The sequence below is a fragment of the Prenolepis imparis genome, unplaced genomic scaffold, assembly GCF_030444845.1.
Source record: "Prenolepis imparis isolate NDT839.2.m4 unplaced genomic scaffold, iyPreImpa1.0 SCAF_2, whole genome shotgun sequence".
Lineage (NCBI taxonomy): Eukaryota > Metazoa > Arthropoda > Insecta > Hymenoptera > Formicidae > Prenolepis > Prenolepis imparis.
Genome location: NW_028141160.1, coordinates 9,199,956 through 9,222,887, shown reverse-complemented (window position 1 = coordinate 9,222,887; position 22,932 = coordinate 9,199,956). Strand labels below are relative to the sequence as shown.

Genomic DNA, 22,932 nt, shown 5'->3' with positions numbered 1-22,932 from the left:
ATATGACTCTAAAAAGCATAGATTTAATAATCTTTAAAAGTATGTGTATACATATCTGCAATACGTAATTAGATAACATAAAGTTTCATATTATAATTACGAAAAAGATTTAATCTTAATTTTCTTTTAATAGAAGATAATGATTTAAAAATGTTATATACACAATTTATCGACTAGTGAGAGGACTATGTTGGAGATTCTAGCGCAATTTCCCCTGCAGCAATATCATCTTGTGATCCTCGTCACTGGCCTTTTTAGACTCGTGGCACTTTAATGTCGGCCGTAGCCATAGCATTCAGAGATCTTACGATCTGCTCTAAAATTAAAACCTCGGAATGAATATGTATGAGTTGTGTAGCTCAAAGATGGGATTTAAATTGCGCTTTTGAAACACATCGCCAATGATTTAATAACAGGTATCAACGCGAATTCTCCAGCAACTTGATGTTCCACGCATTTAGTTAACATATCACATGTATAAATGATAATTATATATCATTTTCGTATATTAATCATGCGTTTTATTACATGATCGATAACGTTGAAACTAATTGCTAACAAATAATACATTTAGTTTTTAATAAGGGAGTCAAATTTTGATTTTAATTACTAATTTATAGCATGATATTATATAGCTACATCCGATTAAGATTGATTTGAATAATAGGTAAGATAAGTCAGGATGATTCTCTTAGACCCCCGTAGTATAGGGCTGGACCTACATCATTCATTCTCGGTCCTGTCAGTACGTTTTAACGACGTCGTTATAATGTCGCCGGAATATTCTTTAGGCATCAAGAAAAATAAAGGTTGCTATAAAGATAAAGTAGACGCTTGAATATACATAAATTGTCTCTCTCAGATTGATATCTTATAGTGTTCAGACTACTGAGAACAAGATTCTCATCAAGATTGCAATAACTTCTTATTTTCATGCTTAATTCTAGAATTTGTTCAAGTAAATAAAATATTAATAACTCTTTAAGCAACGATTCATTAAAAATTTAATCAATAAAATTTAAGTAAGATTTAATTATACAATTACATTGATTGCTCTAAATAAAAGATATTAATTTAGTAAAGAGATAGATAAAAAAATTGTCAAGACATATTTCATCTGTAAAAATTTAACAAAAAGCCTGACGTATTATTTTCTCGACAATAATTCGATAGGAAATGAATCCGAAAACCACAAGCATCTCGCGCAGCGTGAAAGAAACGCTTAAATATCTGCCTTATAAATCTCTATATATTTTATGTCGCACCAGTGCGCTATGATTACCCGCTACAACGTAGGATTTGCGTAAAGAACACGCGTTCGTCGACCTTATAATTTATGAGCCAATGATCAAACCGACGTGCGAGTAGTAATCTGCCACTAATACATGAGGAAAAAAGATACCGGCCGGAATGTAATAACGACTTGCGTTGCCGATTCATGCCGGCACACGTTCATCGGTTGTATGCAAAACTGCAAGTGAACGTCTGGTACGTGAATTTAACGGTTCAGCCCGTGCGATACCCCATACGGATAGGCCGTAACATTTTGATTAACGGGAATGGGATTCGGTGCGCACGACAGTAACAGCTGGATTAAGGGCTAATAACAACGCGAATACATACGAGTCGTCGTTTAAATGATTTTATTTTACGTTTCTGCGGTTTATGGAATTTTGGATTCAGCCAAATACGATCGGCTTCGTAATCCGAATACTATTCGCTTTGAAAGAACACATTAGGCATATCATAAAATAACACCTACCTTGTTTCTTGTACCATGCAAACTGACGATCAAGACATTATCAAAGTAAATGTCGATGAAATACGTTTCCTGTATATTTTATTTACTCGATAAATTATCTCACGCAAATGTAGTGTTTTTTTATCTATAAATATATTTTAAAGAAATAATCAGACACGCTCTTTCTAAGTGCACTAAAAGATTTTAATTATCCGCGATAGAGCTCTATAAATTGATCCGCAGATACGATCTATTGCGCGATTCTCTGCTGCTTTCCATCGTGTGAAAGTGAATGTTTCATAAGTCAAAAAGATACAAAGTCAATGACGTATTTGATTGCGAATATATTATATTCCTAATACGCGCGCGGTATTATTCTCTATCGGAAAAATATGTAAACCGTGGACAAATTACAATGTGAATCGCTTTAAATCGCGTAATAAAATAAGCCTAAAATATAACTGAGTGCTTGAGCGTGTCAAACAAAAAATGAACATTTTGCCGGTATAAATATTATTTTTTCCCTCAAGACGTACAATAAAATCTCATATTGTTTGCAATCTCTTTCTCTCATACGTGATATTATCCAAAATTGAAGTAAAAATTAATGACTCACCGATCCGATGCACAGCAGTGGAGTTGTAATCTGTAAAATATAAATACATCGAAATTATACAGTGAAATTTAAAATAATTGATATTTTGAAAAATAAAATTATTATTTATATTGAGTTTCTTATTCGATTTATTAAATAGATATCCTTCTCTAAAAAGGCTACACATTTCGAGATTTTCGAAAGGATTTCGAGACTTTCGAGAATCAATAACATGCCTTTTTTGGAGAGAATATCTTTAGAAAAAAAAAATGTAAATTCAATCAGATATACGCGCGTTATTATTATTCAAATAAACATGCTGTAACCACATTCGTACTTATATGTACGATCTCTAAAACACACTTGTAATAATCCAGTCATTTTTCGAATTCGCGTTTGAACAGGAATGATATATGTACGAGCACATATTACAAATCCCCTCAATATGACACACAGTGGGCTTTTAATGCAGTCCCGTTTGCACGGAATCGACATATCCCCCACAGTCAAGCTCAGAATCGCCTCATATTACTCTGTGTGCGCTAAATTGTCGATCGAGGGAGAGAGGCTTTGCGGTATGTCACGACCGTGCGAGAAGCTCGAGCGGGGACGAGCTTGTAATTAACTCCCTTTCATTGGATTTTCTCGATATCTTACCGTCTATTTCCGGCCTGCAGTCCGAAAACCGCAATGCCAGCTGGCCGTTCGTACAGAATTGTTTTCATCGTGAGGCCGACCGACAAATTGCACCGATGAAGACGTGTATGGACGAGCAATTAAAGCGATTCGATGAATTACTCAAAAAGCAGATTTTTCTGTCGTCGCACGAAATTTCTATTCTTTTCAGGAATTTATGCGAGGAATAGAATATAATGATATAACACGTCGAATCGTGAGATTATTTATTTCGTCATATAAATGCACATTTTCTTTGATCTCTTTTTCATTAAATTTTGTTAATGTTAAATAAATTGAAACGTGCGTAAAGAAGTGTCCTGATTTATATAAAATTTTATATATCTACTTATGTATAATATATACAATAAGATTTTTTGCAATGCACAGGATATATATGTGTATGTCGCAAGTCGAGAGGTGTGTCATTAGAAGTTTCACGCCGCATTTTATCGCCGCTCACGGACGAGATTTCGTTCGGTCAATTACCGCGGCTCGTCCTCCACGAGCTAGCTCATGCCTTGTCTCCGGCGAGGTACGCGCGCCGGCCGTAATAAAGATATTTAAAAAATTATATACTCTAAAGCACTTTATGGCCGTTGCAGCCCGTGCCTCCTACGACCGACGTATGCATCAGATGCAGCTTCCTCTTCTCTTTCCCCCCTCTGAGCATCCTATGCTATTCGCCGTGTAGCTCTCTCGCTTTTTCTCTCCTGTAGCAAAAGTCGCCGACCCGACCGGTCGGCGCGAAGCAACACCCCCTCGTTTTATAACCCGACGAGTTTAATGCTCGCATCAAACTTTTAATTACCCGACTCGTCTTACAAATTACTAACAGATGGGTCGACGTTTATGCGTCGCGTCCGTGTTTCCCTCATAAAAAATATCTCTCTGGCGTTATACGCGCGTCGAGAAAATTCCACGGATTTCGCGTGGAAATGTCCGTGATACGTCTCTTCTCTTACGGGGATAATATGGACCCGGCCGTGAGAGCGAGGTCGATCCTTGATGAGAACACGCGATGAGGATACGCTCGATTCTTTTACACTTTTTATCGCCGGGAAAACGATGTCTGCGCACAAAGATACGCGGGATAACTTTTTTCCTCGGGAACGTGCGAGCAAGAAGTTGCACAAAGATGTCCGACGCGGTGGATACAGTTTGCGATGGGATGGCCATTTCCTCCTCTCTCACGTGAAAAGATGAAGACGATAATCCCGATTGCGACGCGCGGAAAGTGCACTTCGTGGAAGTTCCATTTGTACCGGCGGACATTACGCCGAATGCATTGCATACGGAAGCACGCCGGCGGATGCAACTTTTATACTTATTCGCCTGAGTTCGGCCTCGAGTATACTGCCGCTTGAAATAACCGAAAATAGGACGTGCCGGCAGTAACATTAAACAAACATTCCTCTACGTGCATAGATAAAATTCGCATGACTACGAAATTACCTCGCAAATGGAAAATTTAGACTCCGAATTGCGTTACTCAATTCGCGATTTAAAGAGAATTTCGCGTACGCGCGCATTGCTCTAATGAAATATCTTCAATATCTCACGACATATACATCTTGTTTACATCTTGTGGAAATTATGAATTTTCTAACGCTTCTCATCGAATAATTAGTCAGCTGATTAGTTAATAATTTGACATGAATCTGAATGACACAAATCAGCTGATTAGTAACTAATCATGTCGCAGGGATAATATTGCTGGATTAAATAAGAAAGTATGACAGGAATCAGCTGATTAGTAACTAATCAGCTGATTCCTGTCATATTTTCTTAATCCAGTAATATTATTCCTACGACACGATTAGCGGCAGTGTTAACATAAAAGCGGCATAAAAGCGATACGTTCTTGTGGATGTCGTCGAGAACCATAAATCATGACGGTATCTACACCTCAGGTTCCCCGCGGCGCAGGGACGGCTGGTGCTGACATTCGAGCATCTCGGCAACAGAAATTATTCTTAAAACCAGAATTGCGACAGAGACCGCCATTTGAATCCGTAAGAAATATGCGCGATGTGGAAGAGAAGAGACCGCAGTCTTTTCAAGAGCTTATAAAACCTTTAATATCTTTTCGCTTTTGTAACTGTCTACGTACTGCGTTACTGTCGCTACAGACTATACTTTATTCGGAATAGTCGAGTTCTGGGATACGGATATTAGAGATTTGCCTGTGGCTACGGCGTCAACATCTGGGTGTAAGAAGGCACCATACGGAAGAGAAGAGCGATTCTTAGTCGATTTACGCCGCGTGGTGGTCGCTGCGGGAGACCTCTTTTCCCGAGAGAAGATTTAAGACGACAGAAAAACTCTGGTGAATCCGCGAGTCTCGGATGACGTGAAACATGCATGACGCCTACTTAAACAGCCATTCTTTATCTCAGGGATGTCACGAGCCCAGGTAATTTCTGCTATCATTATACGTCTTCTGTTTCTGTTTATTGAGCAAATATCTCAAATCTGCTAACGAGCCGTAATAAAAAAGCTCATTCGCCGAGTAGAGATCTTTGTCAGCGTCAAGCATCAAGTCAAGAAAAAAGTCAACGAGAATAATCGAGTTAAGTGGATCGTTCTACTTATATTTATACCGCCAGAGGCCAAATCGCCGGGGATATCGTGTCAATGACTAATCGCCAACATAGTTTATATACCAACGTGGATAAACAAGCTTGTTCGGTCGACGAAATAATGCTAATGCAATTCTTATCTATGACCCTTCCGACAAAGCCCCGGCCCCTTTTCGATTCGAGCTATGAACCGATATCCGCGGGAGGTCCCGCCCGTTCTCGCTTAGCACTCAGAAGAAGAGAAGGAAAAGAGCATAGCCGCCACAAGGCACGCAGGACCCTTGCAACGGATCCCAAGCGTCCTAGATATCCTGGAGCGACTTCGACGCCCTTTCAGGCGCCGGCTCTCGACACCGGTCTCCCACTCTCTTTCTCTCTCCCTCCGGATCCCCCGTCGACGTGGCGGACTTATCGTAAATTAGAAGCGCCGCGGGGAATTCCAATGCGGATAAGGTAATGTAACGCGCTCCAGCGAGCCTGGAACAACGTCGACAACGTCGACGACGACGACGATCGCACCGCGGAATTTATGTATCGTCTGCAATTAAACGCCCGCGCGGACTTGCCACAGACTTACGCCTTTACGGCGACAATTAACGTTCGCGGCGTTAATTCGATGATGGCCATCGCGGTGTATAAAACTTCAAGAACGGTGATTTTAGTCGCCGGATTAAGAAACTTATCTTGGATCCGAGGACAACTTAATTATTGTTCAACAATTTATTGTAATCTATTATTTACAAAATGAGAGAGCGTATAAATTATCTGTACTCTCTTTTTTTTTTTTTCTTCAATCAAACTGTTATAATTATTTATATATATTTTTGATGCAAAAAATTATGATTATATTATATCCATGCAAAATATATTTATGGAAACATTTATAATAATAAAGTAAAAAAGAAAGCTCGCGTGCATAAGATAATTAAAAAGAAATGTAACTCATCTTGCAAATTGCAGTACTATGGATACTCATCTCTGACCGATACTATAGCATCTTCATATATAAAGCTACCGCCATATTATACTCGTATTATAATTTGTGAATAATATGGATGAAAAATTCGTCAAATTCGACCGCACAAAATTTCTTTATATTATTCACGAATCACGCTTTGCGAATCTCGAATACGCGCATAGTCAAGCACTAACTTAACACGGAACAAAAGAAACTGTCGACATAATTAAAACTTCGCTGATTCGGTCTTTAACTTTGCTTTAGTGCACCAATGCTCCGACCGCATACGTGAGACGTCATGAAAAGCCTCTAATTACACGGAACTGCGTTTAACTATGCGAAGTCGTGGGTGGGATTTTAGTAAGCCGCTTTTCGCGAGGAACGATCCGAAGCACATTGTTTTGGTTATAATTCACTTAGGTAGAAATTCAACCTCTCTTAAAAAAAAAGCGTTTATAGCCGGTATAAATTTTACTACGTACTGTGGCTAGATTACTGCGCAAACTAAGCCAGAATTTTATTGCATTAAAGTATACTGCAGTATGCTCAGAAACATTAAATAAAATATTTGTGGTCGCACGTCATTATTTAAAGTGAAGAGAAATATATATATATCATCGTAATATATAAATCTATAAATCTATAAATAATTTTCGATTAATAGAGAGTCCCTTTATTACTCTAGAAATCATCAACATTTAAATATGCGTATATTTTATACAAAGTAAAAATGAAGGAAAAATTATAGCATTTTGCAAATTCCTTGATACATAGAATGTAATAAACAATGATGTTAGAATTATTGCAAAATCATTTAAAATAGTCAAAATTATTTTAGCAATAAAAGTAACAGAGGAATGTTCGGATCTGATTTGTTTCAGCAAACATTCGCGAGAGCAAATCACACGCGAGTATTCTGCGCGCGACAGCCTACGAATGCCGTCTAGATCTTAACACGGTGATCGACATTCGATGCACAAACTCACGTGGAATAGTTGTTTAGACGTAAGTCCATCTTACGGACTCTCGTACCTATACGCGCCCCATTCTTACGATCGCTCGATCGCAAAGCGCGATCGGAAAAGTGATGGTGTCTATTCGCGGGGGCCTCGCCTATGCTTTATGCATGCGCCGAACGTCCGCGGCGCAAATTCGTTTCCATCGCACGTATTGTAAATTCGTGCCTTACGCCGATCTCACCACTCGGTCCCGCGGACGACGGTTACCGGGGTACCCGGTATACATGACAAAAACCGAGCTCGCCCATTCAGTCGGGTTTCCTTTATTTAGAGGGCCCCGCCGCCGCCGGCCCTCCCGCGAGGTGAATTGCATCCTCAATTTTTAATAAAGCCCCGGAGGGGCCTGGACGGGCTTTGTTGAACGTCGGTATAAAGTGAACTTCGACGACAGCCGAGTCAAGAGTCGGCGTGCATCGCAGGAGGGAGAAAGAAACCCCCGGCGACGACAACTACGGGGGCGGGAAAAACGACGCCGGAGGAAGACGGAGTATCCTTTCTTCGTTTCGTTGTAAATGCCAGGCTCAGGACCTCCGTCAGAAACCGTACCTCCGACTCTGCCTGCCCTACTCGCCTCCGTCCACCTTTCCTGCAATATTGATTGCGGGAGCTGTGGCATAACGATAGACCCGTCCAGAATATTTCCCCGTCTTCATCCTTTTATCCTCTCCCGCTCGCCCCGTGTCCTACTCTTTTACTTCCGCCGTCATCCTATCCGTGTTATTCTTCTGGCCCTATCCTCGTCCCCAACGTCGCGCGAAAGAGAAAAAAAGGTATCTTTCGCCTATAATTTATTCATAGAAGAAGCGATTTCTTCCAGATAGATTACATATTCGACAGATAGGATATTGTACTCATCTGATCTCAGCGATTGTCCTCGTCCCTCGATTCTATACGTGTTATTAAATTCTCAGAATTTTCTTTTTCTCAGTATGTCAAAAGAATATTTATTTTGCCCATAAAAAAGTAAATCAGACATTACATATTTAATTAATTTATTATTTGTATTTATAATAATTTTCATTTCTCGTATATTATTCGTATAATATGAAAAAAACTTGCGTCGGGTAATAAAATCTGTTTCTGATCAAAAGTTGTTAAAGTATTTTAATTACAAATGCAGCGCGCCCGAAGCATCGATAATTTACGTCGGCGTCTCATCCTCATTAACGTTTATCGGCGATTGATTCATTTCTAATGAGCTTTAACGATCGAGTTGCTCGTTAGCACCATGTATCGCTAACGCGCGCCATATGTAGGACGTATCATATCATATCGTGTTTTTCCCTTCCATGCATTATACATTTCAGCATATTAATATACACAGTAAAACGATATTCATATGATATAAAGAGACAAAACGGTTACGAGCTATGACCGATCGATCATTTCGACGAAGCTTGGAAGATTCATATATTCTAGAAACGGCATATAATGTATTAGGACAGAGACAGAGTTCTCAATGTGTATTAAATCACGCATAAATTTGTTTGGAAAGAAGATAAATTAATTTTTATTTATCTACGAAATATCTTTTCGTATGAAAAAAACATCGAAAAAATTAAGGGACCTCCATGGCGAATAATCAATTTATATACTCTTGCGGCATATATAATATAATTATCTCTATAAATCTCCACAAATTAATACGGCCGTCAAAAATTTAATTTCCTAAAAATCATCAGACGTAAATGTGTTTTGCACGAAAATGATTCGGTTCTCTACTTCGCGCAACAGTATGTCGATTAATCATTGTCTATCGGACAAAACGAACACGTAGAATCGCCGACATCGAAACGGGTGAGAGAAAACTCCGATCGCAAACGAAACCATGAAGAACGAAGAAGAAAGCTCGTACAACCGATGATAATTAGGTGTAATAAAACGACAAAAATCGCAAAGCTTCCCTTCTCGACGCGGTGTTCTCTCCTCGACGGGATGAGAGTGATTCTTGTTTACGGTTCGCGGATCATTGCGCGCCCGTGTTTCCACGTATAAATCTCCAATAAAACCACCGTTACGTCGGTACTTATTTCCAAAGTTTCACAGCGCGCGCGTTCCGAGATATTTTTAAAATATACAGAACTTCCCCTCCGTCCGGCGACCCTTATTGTTTTCTCGACCGCAGTAAACCATTTCCTCTGAAGTGCCGCGCCTTCTCTACGTTTTCCTCTCGCTCTCTCTTTCCGGTCCTCGTATAACCATCGACGCTGCGCGCGGACCAACGGGATCTCCATTTCGTTTTTCCGCCGAACGACCAAAAAGTCTGACTACTTCGTAGAAAAGTTGCGAGGACGACACCCGCAGCATTCGAATAGGATATCTCAGATTATGATTATGTAAAATGCTTCGTAGATATAGAGCGTGCGCGAGAAAAATTCGCAACAAATTTAACAGATGCTGTATGTGTAATAGATAGATTGTGTAGATTTATAGATGAAACTGAATCATTGGTATCTCGCAACATAACAATTTATTTTTTTCGTTTTGAAGACGTATTATTTAAAATTCTTGTTAAGATTTAAAACTTGCTCTACATTTATTAAAAAGCGTATATAATTAGTTTTATTGTGAATGCAATAATTTATAAAGGTATTTGTCTGAGGAATTATATTGAAATTTTTATAACGCAGTTTATACTCAAAATAGTACTTCAGATAGTTTGTCAAATATTTTGACAAATATTTAAAATACGTCCAAACTTCTGAAAAGCAAACGAGTACATTATAGAACTATTGTAAACTAATTATAACACAGATAAAGTAACCTAAGTGATGTGTGCATCATGTTTTATCCCGGCGGACGACGCAATATTTTTCTCCTTTAAGAAGCAAGCTCGCTGTGCACGGGAACAAATCGTTGCGTAAATATTATTCCTAGAAGTAGAAAAGTATGTCTGAACGGGATGCTTTTCGGGAGATGTTTACCCCATTAGTGTTCATTTCAACCAGCTTATGCGACCCATTAGCGTTCTTTCTTTTCGAAGCAGCTGCGCCAGATACGAGATATGCTACTCGATATTAAAAACGTTGTTAATTCAAATTGCTGTTTATTGCCGCAGCGTCGCATTTTATACGTCTCGATAAGAGGCGAAGGTATATTGCATCGTAAAAATTTTATCCGACGCAGTTTATATCGGAATTCCGCTAAATCGATATGCGAGAGAGACGGCAAACAATAACGAATGAGTTCAGGCTACCGTTGATAAGCCGCGTAATGCTATCTTTGCTGAGTTTGAGATACTCGAACGCGATGGAATTCGAGCGCGACTTTAGACGATCGATAATAGAAAAGATCGTCGCCGAGAATCTGTGTCGCGCGCTCGCCACTCGTTTGAGAAATCCCTTGCTCAGCTGTATCTCTCGCAGAGGCGCGTGATGCCGTCTGTTCGTCCGCTGAAAAAAAAAAAAAAAAAAAGGGAACAGAGTTCTCGAGCAGTTCGAGCCTTTGATTTTGCTTATCCGACACCGAGAAAGAGAGAGAGAGGTAATGGCATACTTCGTTAAATTAATTGGCTCCTTGGAGCGCCACGGCAGCGAGTTAGTGCCACTAAACTTCAGCTCCGATTATACGAAAGAACTTACCGGGTAATTTCCCGTCGAAATTACGAGTGAGCGCGCCGTCTCGCGCGGAAATATACTAAATAAATAAATTCAAATAATTAGTCGTGTGCGATAAATATTATTCGCGACGAGTTAATTCGAAAAAGGATTTTTTCTTCGAAAACAGTTTACGACTGACTCGTTCTTCGATATTTGCGATGGTTTACGATCAGCAATATCTTAATAATATCTTGAAAATGTCATATTGTTATATATACTCTTTCAATCAGATATATAATTATTTCATTTAAGTAATGAAGCTAATATGTCTTTAATTATATATATATACTTAATATCCCTATACAATATATGCTTTCTTATATAATATGTCAGCACAATACATTGTCATGCACATATCGATTTTGAAAAAAATTTAATTTTAAAATCGATAATAGATATGTACATGACAACGTAATCAAGGTTCTTTTATCCTTCATCTAGCAATAGAAAAAAATCTGACCCACATTCGGATAAATAAATAAATAAATTCAAATACATGTACAAATACTATAAGTGTGTTAGTGATAAAGTGTACCAATTCTTTAAACTTCAATATGTCATAATTATAAAAATGGGATTAACTCTTCAAACTTATTTTCAGCATTTCGTGCATGAAATAATTTAGGAATGTACATAATAAAAAGATTCTGGATATATCCCACCCATATTTAAATCATGTCTTTCATTAGAAATAAATTCTTATAAGAATATAAATTTTGTAAGAAATAGTAATTGCAAAAGATTTATTCATAACACACATTTATTAGTTTATTCACAAATAAAAATATTAAAAAGAAAAATAGGTATCTAAAATAATTTTGTAATATTTTTTTTAGACGAGATATAGGGTATTTTAGAGATAAATAAAAATCACCAGCGGATTAATATTAAATACGTCAATTAAAACATTATTTTATTGTCGAGAATTTAAAAGGAATGTGTATATATTTTTCACGCTCATAAAAAATACTCGGAACTACACCGACGTTATAATGGTGTGTAACTAAAATGAATGAAATAAATTTGTGTGAGTAATTGAATGGAGACATAAATCACATGCGATAAGAAACTCGATGACAGATGGACATGTAGTAGCTAAACGATTTCACACCTCAATCGGTGATGTGCGACACGTAAACAACTGGAAGGTGTCAAAAAAAAAGTATCGGCATATCTTGTTTCAATTGTCTGCGTACCGAGTTTAAAGGAAGCCGAACGGAAGCTCACTCGAGCGTGCCTCTTAAAAAAATTAGAGATAATGCGAGAAGGAATGCGAAGAGAACAAGAAAAGGATACGAGAGAAAGAAGTCAATGCTCGAAACTACACCGACTTATAATCGCATGTGTGAGTAAAAATGAATGAAATACATTTGTGTGAGAGAGTAACTAAATTAAGACATAAATCACTGCGATAAGAAATTCGATGACAGATGGACATGTAGTTAAACTGTCGACACCTAAACTGAAAATTATGAAAAAAAATGTCGGCATCTTATTTTAGTTCTATTTTTATCTGCATACCGCGTTTGGGAAAGCCGAATGGTGCCTTTTAAAAAAATTAGAGATAACGCGAGAAAGATATACAAAGAACATATGAGAAAGATGAGAGAAAAAAATCCGTAACGCCAAGGTAGACGTAAGACGCGAATATTTCGCGAGTCAATAAATTTTGCACGCACATATATATAATACAATATTATATATATATATATATATCTAGTTTTTTCGACATATATATACACACATATATTCATTTTCATATATTATCATAATCATATAAAACATCGTATTGTAAGTAATAGCTAATCATTAGCTTTATTAAATATTAAATGCACGCATATTTTAAGAAATAAATTATTTATGTCCCGTAATAAACACATATCGCCATTGGCTCAAGACGACGTTTCGTAGGCGAAAGCACGATGGTAAACTACCATCCGCACGAAACGTATATTTTACTTAACTAGAACAACACACAAGTGCGCGCATTGCGCGCACTATTCATCGATTTTATATAAAAAAAAATTATATTTTTATATAAAGTTTGTTTCAACTTGATTAATATTTTTTGATAGAAATCAGCTGATTAAAGCGTTAATTTGTTAATTAAATTTTAAAATAATAGTATGTAATAGAAATTATAAAATAATATGTTTTAAATAAAATGTTATAGTACATTAAACTCGATTAATATTTTTTGACAGAAATCAGCTGATAATTGTGCGCCGTATAGGGTCCACGGTTTAAAAATATTAATTTTCAATATTTTAAAGCGAGCCAAAAATTAATCTTTCATATATTTTATCAGTACATTGTCTGCACATTTTGATGGTACCATCAGCATACCAGCCTACAAACTTTTTGATCTAATATACGTAAAATAAATCCGCGCCGTAAGGGGTCCGCGATTTAAAAATTTTAATTTCCAATTGTTTAAAGCGAGCCAAAAATTAATCGTATATATATTTCAATAGTGTATTGTTTGCAGATTATTTTGGTACCATAAGCATATTAGCGTACTACTATTTTAATCTAATAAACGTAAAATGAATCCGCGCCGTATGGGATCCGCGGCTTAAAAATTTTAATTTTCAGTATTTTAAAACGCGCCAAAAATTATTCGTTTACATATTTCAACAGTGCATTGCCTGCACATTATGATGGTACCATCACCATACCAGCCTACAAACTTTTTGGTATAATATACGTAATATAATTGTGCGCCGTATGGGATCCGCGGCTTAATAAATTTAGTTTTCTATATTTTAAAACGAGCCAAAAATTAATCGTATATAAGTTTCAATAGTGTATTGTTTGCAGATTATTTTGGTACCATCACCATACCAGCGTACTACCTTTTTGGTCTAATAAACGTAAAATGAATCCGCGCCGTATGGGGTCCGCGGTAAAAAAATTTTAATTTTCAATATTTTTAAACAAGCCAAAAATTAATTTTTCATAAATTTTAACTGTACATTGTCTGCACATTATGATGGTACCATCACCATACCAGCCTACAAACTTCTTGGTATAATATACGTAATATAATTGTGCGCCGTATGGGATCAGCGGTTTAAAAATTTTAGTTTTTTATATTTTAAAACGAGCCAAAAATTAATCGTATATAAGTTTCAATAGTGTATTGTTTGGAGATTATTTTGGTACCCCCCATAAGCAAACCAGCGTACTACCTTTTTGGTCTAATATACGTAAAATGGATTCGCGTCGTATGGGCCGTATGGGTAACAGCAGCTTAAAATTTTAATTTTTAATATTATGCGTAACTATATACATATATCGCGGTAATAGATGTCGATACTCATTTCTACTGGGCATTCGCAATTCGAATTATATTAAGATTATCGAAAAGTGTCGGACGAAATATATTTTTGACTTTAATTAAGGAAATATTTATTGTCCTTAAAAATTGCTACGGAACCTTAATTGTTAATTTGGATTTATGTCTCACTTCTATTTTTAACTTAATAAATATATTACTTTATAATTAAATGAATAAATTAAAAAATATTAATATAGCGAGCTAATTAAATTTTAAAATAATAATATGTTATAATAATTAAAATAGCAATATGTTGTGAATAATATGTTGTAATATTTTATCCTCGATTAATATTTTTGTTACAGAAATCAGCTGATTAAAACATAAAATTGCTAATTAATTCTTAAAATAAGAATATGTTATAACATTTAAAATAATAATATGTTTTAAATAATGTATTATAATTTCTTAAATTCGATTAATATTTATAACAGCTATCAGTTGATTTCTGTCAAAAAATATTAATCGCAGATAAGGCATTATAACATATTATTTATAACATTATTATATTAATTTTATAACATATTTTTATGTTAAAATTTAATTAGCAATGTAATGCTTTAATCATCTGATTTCTATCAAAAAATATTAACCAAGTTTAAACAAACTTTATATAAAAATATTATTCTTTTTTATTTAAAATCGAGGAATGGCGTAACGCGCGCTTTTGTTATTCTAATCTTTTTCTAAAAAAGACATTAAGTCGATTCTCGCAAGTATTTTTGCCTTTTTTCCGCCAAAATATTAATCAAGTTTAAAGTATAATAACATATTATTTAAAACATTATTATTTTATTTTATTTTTTGGACTAACTGTCAAACTGCTAACTGCTAACCCTCGCGATGACAGCCTTTCGATGCTACGAATATAACACACAACGCGAATGTCAAAAATATTAATCAAGCTTAAAGTATTATCACATATTATTTAAAACATATTATTATTTTATTTAATTTTATTTTAGACTAACTGTCAAACTGCTAACTGCTAACCCTCGCGATGACAGCCTTTCGATGCTACGAATATAACACACAACGCGAATGTCAAAAATATTAATTAAGCTTAAAGTATTATCACATATTATTTAAAACATTATTATTTTATTTAATTTTATTTTGGTCAAACTGCTAACTGTTAACCCTCGCGATGACAGTCTTTCGATGCTACGAATATAACACACAACGCGAATCGACAGAGAACCAATCAGCATTGCGGAAAAGAGGCAACAATACTTCAAGACTTTCGAGAATCAACTTAACATGCACTTTTTAGAAATGGATTTGTGGGTCACGAATCCGAAAGGCTTTTTTTGATAGAGTGAGCGAAGGCCTACGCACTTCAAGGGCTCGTTAAGAATTTCATTTTTAAAATCGGTGGCCACTTACCGGCAGGTGGCCCGCCAGCATCAAATCAAACGCGTAACGTTAACTGAATTTAAATTGTCGGAGAGCCGCCGCTGGGCACACCGAGGATTACCATAATTTATGCGCCCTCGCGCCTTCGAATAAGCCACGTTCTGAAGCTCTTTATTATAAATCCAAATCGAGCGCATAATTCCAGCAGATATAAACATCTCACGGGAGCAAGAAGGAAATTAGATTATATCCGATGAAAGGACCAAGCGCGATATTCGTCTACAAATCCCGTCACTCAATATCCCGACAATATCTTTGCCTACTCGAGAACTCAAATTATAATCCGGCTAATATATGTACATATGTACGATATTTGCACGTATGTGATATAAATTAAAAAATTAAAATATTTATCGTACGAATAATTTATAAATACAATTTTTATATTTATCTATTATATATTAAAGGAGAATGATATGCAAAACATACCCATCTTTAATCACACTTCATTTTTAAAGCAAATTCTGTGTTTTTTGTAAGTATAAATAGCGAAATTAGAGAACCTATATTTTATTTAAAAAAAAATCACAAAAAATTATTACGAATGGATTGTGTTTAATAATATATCGTGTAAGATACACTGAAAAATTTTCAGAATGAATAGCTAATTATTTGTAAGGAAGAGGCAACTCTGTAGATTTATTGTGCGCTCACTTATTCATAGAGACGTCTTCGTTTACATAATAAATGGCTCTAAAGACTATTAAATCCTGTACAAATTCAACTAAAATAAATTGCGTATGAATGTTGCAAAACGATTCTACCCAGGATTTTGCAAGATTAGTAGTTGCTCAGGCATACCGACTATTAAAGTAATTGACTATGAAATATGTTTCTCAAAGAATCCAATTAAGATCTATTACTCGGAGACCTTTATCACGACGCAGTAGCAGCGGCCCATTATTGAAGAACCCGACTCATGCTCCGACCCGAAGCTTTTCTCAAACATTCGTGTCATCGTTCTCTCTTGACGATTTATTATCATCTCCGAGACCCGCGCTTGCTTGCTCGCGTCGTCAAGTTCCTCTCCCGACATTCATTATGCACCGTCACCGTGATTCGACCGATGAACTCTTCGCATAAACACGCTCGTCGAGCGTTCGTCGCGTACCAGCTGGTCCCAAAAATAAAAATCAAAGCTGTTTGGAAAGTTACCTGAGCGAAGCGAATGTTCGAAGGTAGAAAAAAAGGGTGGTTATTTTTTAAATCGTCAGAAATGTAGGGTCATGTTTACCGCATGGTACTAATCGTGATCGGTCGGGGGTGTCGAGTGACTAATGAGGGTTAAAGTCACAATGCTTTTTCACGCTGCAGAAGAGGATGGGAATCTTTGCGCCTGCGCTTTGCGAGGTACGTGCCTTTTTTATCTTTTATTTCAAACCAACACCTTGAGTCGATATATAAAATTCAGATTCATTTTAAATAGTTTATCATAAGTCATTATTTTGTTCATATATAAGATCTGCATTTGTTGTTAGTAGTTTATAAATTTTTCACGAAAAGTCTGACAATTTTTAATTTAAGAATTGAAGATATTTATTAATTTAATGCTAATAATATTGATAATAAATAATTATCTTAATTCAATATTAAATTATTAATTTAACTTGTTTATCAAAATCATATAAACACATTTAACGATGTTCTCCCCAGTATTTTAGATATGTTTGCTCATACATTAGCATAAATGTCGTAACTCTACTACTCTAACCAAGGTTTATTTATAACTTACACGGACATTATCGTTTGCTTTACTTCGTATATATTAGAGTACATCGCCGTAGGGTTCATGTTGTACAAGATGTATCCGGGGATGTGCATACACAGTTTGTGGTGAGGAGGATTCATAAGCAGAGAGTACGACGGAACGATATTCGACTCTGATATGACGGAAACTCAGACAACTATTCCGAATATGCACGTGGGTCTTGCACAGATTCAATAGTTTATTCATTTTCGTTATTATCTAGCCATATGCATATATCACGTTCTCTTCGTAATATAGTTCCATTTGATCTCTCAATGAAAACAGAGTCATGTATAAAGTACTTGTCATTTTGCGACTATTTTATAGAAACTACTTTCTCATTCAACGATCAAAGGTATCAGCATTTGCAAAAGCAATTAGCAAGTGGAGTTTGAAAAAAAAAATATTCACCGCCTCATTACGTAGCAACTATTCATAAAATCTTTCGCGTCACTTAATGGACAAAGATATTCGGCCAGCAAAAGCGACTAGCGCAAATCGAATCGCAGATGGACAATCTACTCGTGCACTTAGGAAATCAGTTTGTGCTTGTGCTGTTGCAAGATACGCTCGCAACCGCAAAGCCGCGCGAAGTTGCACTTTACGTAAAATAACGAAGGACGTACCTACGTTAAGAGGGCGTCGAATGTCATTGGTAGCTGGTGGTCGAAACGAGACGACGAACCGAGGCTCGGATATCCGCGGGGATATTGTACAGGGAACGAACAACAAACTCCTGCTCGTCGTTATCACGTTTTCTCCCTCTATCTCTGGCCGACCTCCCTCCTCCCCGAGGGCCATTTCTATTTGTCCTTCTGAGAGCCAAATCGTGTCGCAGCTTCCGACGGCACGCGTTCGCCAACGTTGGAGAACACGGAGCGTTCGGGCTTGGCCGGGTATCGCGCGCGAGCGGATGAAAGAACAAGGCAGGGAAAAGCGCGCGTACGTATGTACGTATATACGTATACGTATGTAACCCATCTCGTACCAACCGCCTGTTTTACAGCCGCAGAAATACACCGCGCGCTTACGACATTACCTAGTAATGCTACGAGGGTCCGTTAAAACCACGAAGAGGCGTTTAATGCTTATACGGGGGACACTGAAAGGCGCGGACACAAACTGCGGACGAACTACACTGGATAGTTTCGCGGTTTCAGCCTTGACTTAATCTTTTAGAGACCTGTCTCAATTTCGTAGAAAAATAGGATAGTATACAGCAGAATATAATGACAATGTATAAAATTGATTTCTGTTTCCCTTCGTGAAATTAAATGTCTCGAAATAATATATATTTTTATATTATAAATAATTATTAAATATACACATAAAATATACTATTAATTCTTTTTCTATAATTTTGATTGGCATATTTCGTTTCGTTCGAGATATAGTGTACTTGATTTTACATTATTCTCTTGACAGCTCTGTTCAAATCTTTTTGCACGCTAGTCAAATATAAAAACAATAAAATAAACCGGAAAAAATAAAAAGAGGCATATTTTTCTAAACAAGCAAATAAATTATTCTTCCCATCATCGGGAAATTGTCCGTGACGAAGGTTGTTTATTCCACCTCGTGTCAATTGGTCGTTTTACGAGCGCGAAGACCTACCGCATCTTTACGACATTACGTGGTAATGTTGTGAAAGGTGTCATAAAATTGCAAACGATGTAATGATGCTATAGAGACAAAACTGATGCGACCTATTAATATTTCCTTAGTTTATGAAATAGTTAATTAAATGATATTGCTAAAAGTGACATGTTTACATATGAAAAAGTTATCGTTTCCTATCATATTTGTAAGAAATTAAAAATTTAATAATATATTTTTTATGAAATTTTCGGTAATGTGTGCTATATATATATTCAATTTTATATAATTATCTTTAAATTCATACTTCCATAAGAATATAAAATTTCTAATAAACCAAGATCAATAGCGAATTAATAATTATTAAACAGCAATCATTAGGCGTATGTACTACAAAATATTTTTTAGAAAGAAATGTTATAATATTTTTAATTCAATTAATATTTTTGACAATTATCAGCTGATTTTTGCTAAAAAATATTAATCGCGGATAAGATATTATAACATATTTAAAATATATTACTATTTTAATATTTTCAATATACTGCTACTACATACTATATACACTCCCATTACTGCTACAGAAATGTTTATATAAACAATTTCTCACTCACCGATACGTGCAATAGCTGAGTTGTAGTACACAGCACACATCGATCTGAAAACAAAATATTCAAATTATGTAGATACAAATGTGTGTGTGTCGAATATACAATATCATAAACAATGAAGTTTAGAAAAAATGTTTTTATTTTGCATACCTCTCAGTTGCCCCGCTGTCACCCGATGCCACCCCGGGCCTCCTCCTCCTCTCTTGGTCCTTCGTAGCACTCACAACACTCGCGAAAACACGAATAATTACGATTGTCCGATACTTTACTTACACGGCACTCCCGACACGCGAAACTTTACACGGCATTCCCGACGCGCGATACTTTACACGGCACTCCCGACACGACGCGTGAATCGCACTGTGTATCGCAATGCTACCTGTAACAAATAAAATACATACATATATTAGAATAATCTCATTATTTTACATTATAACATACACAATATAAATATGTAAGCTAGAATTAATGATAGATATATCCACGGATCGCAACACATTCGCGCGCGCGAAAACAGATTAATTGTAAGTTGGGTTATGTTGGCAAAAGATTTTGCATCCAATTTTTCACGAAATATGCGTTTCGAACAATTACGACTACATATTAACGTTGAAATTATGATATGCGATTGATAAATATTACAATACAAAGGTTAGAAATCGTTTCTAACGATTATGCTTACTAATTAATCACAGCGGGACGCAGCTCCAACTGCCTGATACTCGCGGCGTTTCGGTAATGGCCGCTATTCGCTACGAACATCGGCAACTTCATTCTAATAGCGCGCGCGCGATACTATATACATGACTTATATAATATTAATAATTAATTAAAACTCGAAGGAGATTCGTTCGAAAAGATATACCTTTAGAAAGAAAAAATATTAATCGAGAATAAGGTAGTATATTATTTACAACATATTACTATTTTATAACTTTTACCATATTATTATTTAAAAATTTAATTAGCAAATTTTATTAATATTTTTTGACAGAAAAATCAGCTGATTAAGAAACATTGAGAGAGAGAATGTATTCATAGAAATGTTTTCGAGATGTCCTGTGTATTTGAAGCTTGATTATTGTAAAAAATAATTAATTTGTTATATAATTAATTTGTTGTATAATAATTAATTTGGATAATTTGTCAGTGTATCTACCGAGCAATTACAACGTCTGATTAATGTCTTATATTACTACTGAAAAAAAATTAATTAAAGCTCTACATGACATATATGATTAAAGCGTCAGCTGATTAAAGCATTAATTTACTAATTAATTTTTAAAATAATGTTATAAAAATTAAAATAATATAATATCCCTTTTCTAAAAAGTGCATGTTAAGTCGATTCTCGCAAGTATTGTTGCCTCTTTTCCGCGATGCTGATTGGTTATCTCGATGTGTGCTGCGTTGTACATTACTTCATATTGATAAAAGCCTGTCAAGGTTGAGCGACGCATTTTGACAGTTCAAATGTATATATGCATTTTGACAGTTCAAATGTATATATTGAGAGGTTAATAGTGTATTCAATTTGTGAATCCAATTATTGTGGTTTATATTATGATATACATGAATTTTATGTATATCAAGTTAAAAAATTTGTACGCTGTTGTCTGCTTGGTACCAAAAGATTCTGTAATCAATGTACTATTAAAATGTATAATCGATGAATTTTTGGCTCGTCTTTAAATATTAGAAATCCATACTTTTTTACCGCTGATCCCATGCGATGCAATCTTATTTTATGTATATCAAGTTAAAAAATTTGTACGCTGGTGTCTGTTAGGTACCAAAAGATTCTGTAATCAATGTACTATTAAAATGTATAATCGATGAATTTTTGGCTCGTCTTAAAATATTGGAGATCGATACTTTTTACCGCTGACCCTGTGCGACGCATCCTTATTTTATGTATAGCAAATGAAAAATGTTGTACGCTGGTGTCTCTTTGGTACCAAATGATTCTGTAATCTATGTACTATTAAAATGTATAATCGACGAATTTTTGGCTCGTCTTAAAATATTAGAAATCGATACTTTTTTGACGCGGACCCTGTGCGACGCATCCTTATTTTATGTTTATCGTATTAAAAAATTTGTACGCTGTTGTCTGCTTGGTACCAAAAGATTCTGTAATAAATGTACTATTAAAATGTATAATCGATGAATTTTTGGCTCGTCTTAAAATATTGGAAATCGATACTTTTTACCGCTGACCCTGTGCGACGCATCTTTATTTTATGTATAGCAAATGAAAAATGTTGTACGCTGGTGTCTGTTTGGTACCAACTGATTCTGTAATCAATATACTATTAAAATGTATAATCGATGAATTTTTGGCTCGTCTTAAAATATTAGAAATCGATACTTTTTTGACGCGGACCCTGTGCGACGCATCCTTATTTTATGTTTATCGTATTAAAAAATTTGTACGCTGTTGTCTGCTTGGAACCAAAAGATTCTGTAATCAATGTACTATTAAAATGTATAATCGATGAATTTTTGGCTCGTCATAAAATATTGGAAATCGATACTTTTTACCGCTGAACCTATACGACGCAACAATATTTTATGTATATCAAGTTAAAAAATTTGTACGCTGGTGTCTGTTTGGAACCAAAAGATTCTGTAATGAATGTACTATTAAAATGTATAATCGATGAATTTTTGGCTCGTCTTAAAATATTGGAAATCGATACTTTTTACCGCTGACCCTGTGCAACGCATCCTTATTTTATGTTTATTGTATTAAAAAATTTGTACGCTGATGTCTGCTTGGTACCAAAAGATTCTGTAATCAATGTATTATTAAAATGTATAATCGATGAATTTTTGGCTCGTCTTAAAATATTAGAAATCGATACTTTTTTGACGCGGACCCTGTACGACGCATCCTTATTTTATGTTTATCGTATTAAAAAATTTGTACGCTGTTGTCTACTTGGTACCAAATGATTCTGTAATCAATGTACTATTAAAATGTATAATCGATGAATTTTTGGCTCGTCTTAAAATATTGGAAATCGATACTTTTTACCGCTGACCCTATG

The 22,932-nt window shown here is 35.6% G+C and overlaps 1 long non-coding RNA gene across 1 annotated transcript in view; it reads right to left on the bottom strand.

Annotated features, from left to right (window-relative positions):
* The window catches only part of LOC145948983 (uncharacterized), a 279,704-nt gene that overhangs the window by 140,306 nt on the left and 116,466 nt on the right, over positions 1–22,932 (bottom strand). The window contains exon 4 of the long non-coding RNA XR_014427521.1: positions 2,358–2,387. This is a non-coding gene — a long non-coding RNA (uncharacterized LOC145948983). The remainder of the gene's footprint in view (positions 1–2,357; positions 2,388–22,932) is intronic.